We start from the raw sequence: 7,067 nt of genomic DNA, 5'->3' as shown, positions 1-7,067 counted from the left end.
ATTTAAAACAAAAGACATAGGAAATACACAACTTAATGGGTAAGATAAGATCATCTGAATTAGAAAGACAAAAGAGGGAAGTAGATGTGGCTCAAACAATTGGGCTCCCACCTACCATACAGGAAGTCCAGGGTTCAATACCCAGGGCCTCCTGGTGAAGGCGAGCTGGCCCACACGGAGTGCTGCCCTGAGCAGAAGTGTTAGTACACCTGGAGAGCTGACGCAGCAAGATGATGCAACAAAGAGAGAGAGAAGAGAGATAATGAGGAGAGAGACAGAGAAGAGAGATAGTGATACAGCAGACCAGGGAACTGAAGTGGTGCAAGAGAATGGTCACCTCTCTCCTACTCCAGAAGGTTCCAGGATCAGTTCCTGGAGCTGCATAATGAGAATATAAGCAGACACAGAAGAACACACAGTGAATGGACATGAGAGAGCAGACAATGGAGGGAAGGGGGAGAAATACATAAATAAATAAATATTTTTAAAAAAGGACAAAAGAATACAAAAATGAGAAACCCAACTTAAATAAATGTTAATTGATGGGGGAATCAATATGAAAATGCCAAAGAGAGCTGAATGAACAGTGGAGTGTCTGCTCATCAAAGCCTGGGAATGCCAGATGGCTTTTGCACCTTCTCTTCCTGCAAAAAGAACAAGGAGGCCAGATTACTGCACAAACACATCAAATGCAAACGTGCATACTTGTCATTTTTATGGAGTTATTTCTTAAACTGGTGGACAGATCCTAAGTAAGTGTGGGGGATTACTGACGGCTGGAGCTGGCACTCTGTCAACTTTCAGGCTCTTTACGTACTTCTCTTACACATGATCTCCAAGTATCAGGCACTGAAAGCTCCCAAGAAATGCTCCCTGTGGCAGAGAGAGCTTTTAAGTTCTTGTTCCGGCAAAAACTCATGTCCAGACCTCAGAGAAATAAAATATAAATAAAATATAAATGTCCAGACCTCAGAGAAATAAAATAAAAATAAAAATAAAAATAAAATAAAATAAAATAAAAATGTACTTGCCACAGCAGCTGTTGTGCCATACAGCTCATTCTGCCAGAGTGAGATGCCCAGAGATACTTACACCTTCTGTATCCTCAAACTTCTTGCAGAATCTTACACTGAGATGTCACAATTTCAGTTGTATCAGGAAGAGGGTACCCTTTCTACTTTTAGCTATACTTAAACCATGATGGCTTTAGAAACTCAGGATTTGAAGGCCTTGCCCAGCCATATCCTGAGGAGTTTGCATGTTGCCCAGATCTCCGTTTAACTCTTTTTAATTAAAGAATAAAGAAAATTCACAAAGAGGAAGGCACCTACCTTTTACTGCTCATACACACACACACACACACACACACACAAGATGACCCTCCTTTTCATCCTATCAGTGCCTAATTTTCAGAATGACCTCTCTAGTCTTCGATACTGAGGAATGCAATGAAATGGGGCATGGGGATAATATCTAGAGACGAAGTCATTTTTTAAGCAGAGAGAGCAGCTGTGCTCCTCCTCTAGCCTATGGGAACTTCCTCGCCCTTTTCTGAATGAACTCAGCACTATATCTTCTATTTGACTATGTCTCACCAAATTCTCAGTCTCAGTTCTGTAAAGCCTCGGACATTAATGAGATGAGAGATTTTATTTATATTCTCCTCCTATTCATCAGTTAGAATCCCACAGTGTCACAGTCAACTGAACTACCCGTTTACTAGTCCATTTAAGTATAATTCAATGTCGTCAGAACCACAATTTGCACTGTTCGCAGGGTCCTCTGCACAGCCTTGGGTTAGATAAGAAAAGATACCACCTTACATTACCTTATACTGTTTTCATAAATGAGATCACAAATGTCTATCCTTGAATAGTTCATATTTTAAGAGAGGTACTAAAAATTCAAGTTACTTCAAAATGTTTTCATGTGAAGTAAGTCAGATTGAGTTGATTACATACAGATTGGCTCAGTGACATACTTAAAGTGATAGGTGTAAACCTGGAACTGAGCTTCCCCAATATGGAGTCTACTTTTCTCCTCAAATTCCTTTAAAAAATCACATTTGCAAGGCATTAATGAACTTGCCATGTTTCATTACAGAAGGTACAGATTGGAGAAGGTTTTGAAAGGAGTCACAAGCTGCAATCTAGGAAATAAAATCCAGGGTTAAAAATTAAGCCATCTGTGAGAAAGTATAAACAGATATGAATTTAAAGGCACAAATACAATTGTGCACCAAGTATCACTTTCCTTATTTCCTGCAATGTGCTTTCTGTAGATGCTTAGCCTCTGTTCTGTCAGGCTATGTTAAAATTATTTCATCCTTTGGGCTACCTCTCCCACCGTGTTCCTGCTAAGGTTCTCCTTTCAGATACAGGCTAAAGGCATGGGGAAGGGATGGAGCCTGCTTGTCTACAGGTCTGAGCCTCCTGCTAGCTTCCTTCACCACAGAGGCGCCGCAGCTCTGCGCCCAAGGCATATCTGCTGTAGTCAGAGGCCACCTGCCTGCAGGTCCTTCTTACCCTCCCTGCCGATGCTCCTTCCTTAGGATGGCCCCTGAGCCTTCCCTCTCATTCCCTAGCCTAAGGAAAGTCTCTCTTTTGAAGCTTTAGGCAAAGGGGGCTTCATTAATTATATTTCTCAGTTCTTGGCACATTATCACCATTATTCCCTACAGGGAACTTCCAATTTATTATCCATTCTCCACTCTTACTATTGTTCCCCCATGAACAAAATATTTTACTTTGTTTAATATATTTCCTTTTCTCTATTTTTTTGCAAAGTTTGTACATTTGTATGCATATACTTCTCACCTTTTATCTTAAAAAGTGCTAAGTATACAAAAAACTTGAAAGAGTGAACATCCACATACCTTCATTTAACTTCAACAATATTTAACATATTGCTAAATTTTATTTTCCTCTCTCAAAATTAACTTGCAGTCATTGCAATACTTCACTCCTAAATATTTCTGCCTGTAGGCTTAAGAATGAGAAATTCTTATATATAGCCATAATACCATTATTGCTTTTAAGAAAATGACAATTTCATAATATCTAAAATCAAATCCATTTTCACAATTCTCCAGTAGTCCCCCAAAGGTGTATAGTGATTTTATACACTTTAAAATCAGGATCCAGTCACTGTTCTGCATCTATTTGGATTATGTAACTTTCCAGGACAGTTCTCACTTACCATGTATTTTCGTGGACTTTCTGAAGCATCCAGGCCAGTTATATAGTAGAATGTCCCACATTCTGAATTTGTCCAACTGTTTTCTCATGATGTAGTTCAACTTGTCCTCTGTCCCCTACCACCTAAAGTTAGAACTAAAGGCTCGATCAGATTGAGGTTAAACATTTTTGTAGTGAACCTTTAAGAACTGATGCTTAGTACATCATATCTGGTTCCCATATGACACTCACGCACACACACTTTTCACTATTATTAACATTTTGTGTTAGTGTGGTAACTGTTACAATTGATGAAACAATATTATTGTAATTTTACTAATTATAGTCCATAGTTTACATTAGGGTTCACTCTTTGTGTTGTACAATGCTGTTTTTAAAAACAATTTATTCTGGCAACATACACACAACCTAAAATTTCCTTTAACCACTTCCAAGTATACAGTTCAGTGGTGTTAGTTACATTCACACTGTTGTGCTACCAGCACCACCATCCATTACCAAAACTTTCTCATCACCCCAGAAACTCTGTTATCAATTAAACATTAACCTCCTATTCCCCATTCCGTGTTGGGTGACATTTTGGCACCATGAGTCTCATTTTACCATTTCTCCCAATTATTTAAATATTCATTAATGATTTGCATCTGAAATGATATTGGGGTTTCCAAAAGATTTCTCAATCCTATCATTTCTTCTACTTTTCTACCTGACATTCTTCTATGTGAAAGAGCTCTCTTCTTTTCTTCCCTCTTTTATTAACTCATTTGTTATTTGATGCATTTTAACAAATTACTCTGTTTATTTTTAATGCGCAAATATTCTTACATTTGGTTAATGGATTCCCTTCAAACTGGTTCCTGTAGTTTTGTTTCTTTTGTCATGACCTTGTCTTTTGAGCACTTTCTTCCTTAGTAGCTGTGTGCATATATAAACTTTTTATTGAAGATGTACATATATATGTGTGAATATAAATACATATATACCTTTATATAAGTGAGGAATTCAATTTTTTTTAGCTTTTTATTTTGAAATACATTCAAACGTACAGGACAGTTATAAAAGTAATACAAACCCCTGCAGAGAACTCCAATATACCTTTATCCCCTGGATACCCGGCTCTATGAATTTTAAAATTTTGCTACATTTGCTGTATCCTTCTATTGATCCATCTATACATCTATCCATTCACCAATCAATTTTCTGAACACTTGAGTGTAGACTGTATAGATCATGCTCCTTGAACGTTTAATGCTGCCATGTATATTTTCTATGAACAAGGATATTCACTTATGCAACCACCTTACTTGCAGTTATCAACTTCAACTAATTTAACATTGATTTTAAGGCTTACAGTCTGTGTTCCAATTTTTCATATGTCCCAATAATGTCTTTTACAGTCTTCTCTCTTTCCTTGATAGATCCTGCCTAGAATCATGTTTTGAAGTTAATTAACACTGTCTCTTTAGCTTTAGCTGTTCATTCTTTTTTTTTTTTTTTAAGATTTATTTATTTTCCCTCCTTCCCCTCCTCCCACCCTGCTGTTTTTGCTGTGTTGTCTTGTCTTCTCATTTTTTCTTCTCTAGGATTCACTGGGATTCAATCCTGAAGACCTCTGATGGGGAGAGAGGCTCCCTGTCAATTGCACCACCCCAGTTCCTGGTTTCTGCTGTGCTTCACCTTGACTCTCCCCTTGTCTCCCTTTTGATAGGTCATCATCTTGTTGTGTGACTCACTCACGCGGGGCACTGGCTCACCACGCGGGGCACTGGCTCACCACACAGGGACTTGCGTAGGCACCAGCTTGCCGCGCAGGCACGCTTTCTCTTCTTTTTCACCAGGAGGCCCCAGGGATTGAACCCAGGTCTCACATATGGTAGGTGGAAGCTCCACCACTTGAGCTACATCTGCTTCCCTGTTCATTCTTTTTCAAACTCTCCACACTTTAAAATTCTACCCTTTTCACTGCTGACTCAATCTCCTAATCATGTTGTTCAGCCAATGAGAATTTATCATCCACCTATAGCAAGTCACTTCCCACCCAAATCCACCCTTCTACCTTGATATGACCCACATTCCAAACCTCTGCTGGCGGCTGATCCTGCTTCCTTTCACCGATGTCCAATCTCTATCCTTCTACCTGCCATCAGCTCCAAACTTGTATTTCCTCTTTCCTAAACCACCATATCCTAATTCCTAATATTTGACCCCACCTACAAAGTAATCAACCTCTCTCCTCCATAGTTAGATCTCATCACTTTAATATAAACACATACTTAATCTAATCCTCCCATATAGTTTCTCTTCATACTCTCAAATAGAGGCACCCAAGAAACTTTATGTAGCCTTCTAACTTGGAATTATCTGCCTCATCTCACCACAAATCCTGTTTATAAAAAAACTGCTTCAACACATTTTTTTCCCTTCCCCTTCTATAATAAAAGTTCCTTACTTACAGGATTTCCACACACACACACAATACAGGACAACCAGTTCACATATGAATTTCAGATAAACAATGAATACTTTTTCGTACTTATGTCCCATGCGAAAAAGTAAAACAACAACAAAAAACACTGTTTATCTAAAATTCAAAGGTAACTGGGCCTCCTGTATTTTTTTGTTAAATCTGGCAACTCTAGTTACCTTACATTCCTTGGGACCCAAGTGGCATGTCATTTTCTAGGGCCTAATTTCAGAAAAGAGTTTCAGACCTACTGGTCACAAGGAAACCCAGCAATGAAATACACTTGGGCCAAGGGTTGCAGGTCACAATTTCTAACTTGTTTGACTCTAGTCACAGTAGTCTTCCCTTACTCTTCACTCCTATCCCCAAAGCCAAATGCTCCTCAGAACCAAAGAAATCAGGTAGTTTCTGCATCTGTTACCTAAAGTGAATTCCTGGCCAAAAAATATGCTATGGGGAGTAAGTACTTTTCCACAATATACTTACCACTATTGAGGTAAACATAAGTGTATTGTTGAAAGCCTAGGCTCTGGTATCAGATTGTTCTTATTTCATCTTCACCCGTTTCAACTTCTCTGTGCACATTTCCTCCTAGGATAATAATACAGATCTCATAGAATTTTTGTAATGATTGAATGAAATAATAAATGTAGAATGATTAGAACAGTGTAGTGTCTGATCCACACCTCATATTCAAAAGAAAAGTTATTTCAAATACTAAGACGACTCCAGATGGAATATTTTGGGCTTATTAGGTTTCATTAAGAATACACATTAAACGAAAATAAGCTGCAACTCCTCTGGGGAAGAATTCCAGAAATAGGAATATGCTCAGTTAATCTCGAACAGGTGACTGAAAGGCCCGTTTCAGTGATGCTCTCATCACACAATCACCCAAGCACTTTGCTCCCAATCCAAGGGTTGGCTTTAGTGCTCTATATTCCCAGTAATTTTTTTTTTCATTGAACAATTGGGCCGGGAGAATAAATCTTCATATATATAATCCTAAAGAAAATCTCAGTTCTGCTCCGCCCCCCGACAGCTGTGTCCACTCTTGGCCGAGCGCAGCCCAGAGCGCCCTTCGGAGCCAGGGCCGCCTTCCTCGCGCCGCGGTGGTCTCCATGCCCCCGGGCAGGCCCCGCCCGCCCCGCTGGGGAGCCGCTTCAGGCGCCGGGCGCTTCCGCTGTGCTTCGGGGTCGCCCGTCGCCCGCCCACCCTCCTCGGTCCCGGAGTGTTTTTCTCGGAGTCGGCGGCGTCCACCCTCTTGGGGAAGGAGAACAGAAGCCGGAAACTGTAAAATAAACGACAGAGCCGTGGGCGCCACGTCTCCTTAGACCGCTCGCCGAAGCGCCGCTCGTAGACCCTCGTCCTCCGGGACTTCAGTGGGACACCCCCCCCCCCCCCCC

At 40.2% G+C, this 7,067-nt stretch overlaps 1 long non-coding RNA gene across 1 annotated transcript; it reads right to left on the bottom strand.

Annotated features, from left to right (window-relative positions):
- Positions 1-3,198: 3,198 nt before the first annotated feature.
- Positions 3,199-6,434, bottom strand: LOC111766141 (uncharacterized). Its single transcript, XR_002798272.3, has 3 exons — positions 6,348-6,434; positions 6,148-6,252; positions 3,199-3,332 (listed from the first exon to the last, which is right to left on the bottom strand). It is a non-coding gene; the product is annotated as an uncharacterized lncRNA (long non-coding RNA).
- Positions 6,435-7,067: the final 633 nt, after the last annotated feature.

The sequence above is a fragment of the Dasypus novemcinctus genome, chromosome 22, assembly GCF_030445035.2.
Source record: "Dasypus novemcinctus isolate mDasNov1 chromosome 22, mDasNov1.1.hap2, whole genome shotgun sequence".
Classification (NCBI taxonomy): Eukaryota; Metazoa; Chordata; class Mammalia; order Cingulata; family Dasypodidae; genus Dasypus; species Dasypus novemcinctus.
Note: the sequence above shows the minus strand (reverse complement) of the source record. Positions and strands in the feature narration are given on the sequence as shown.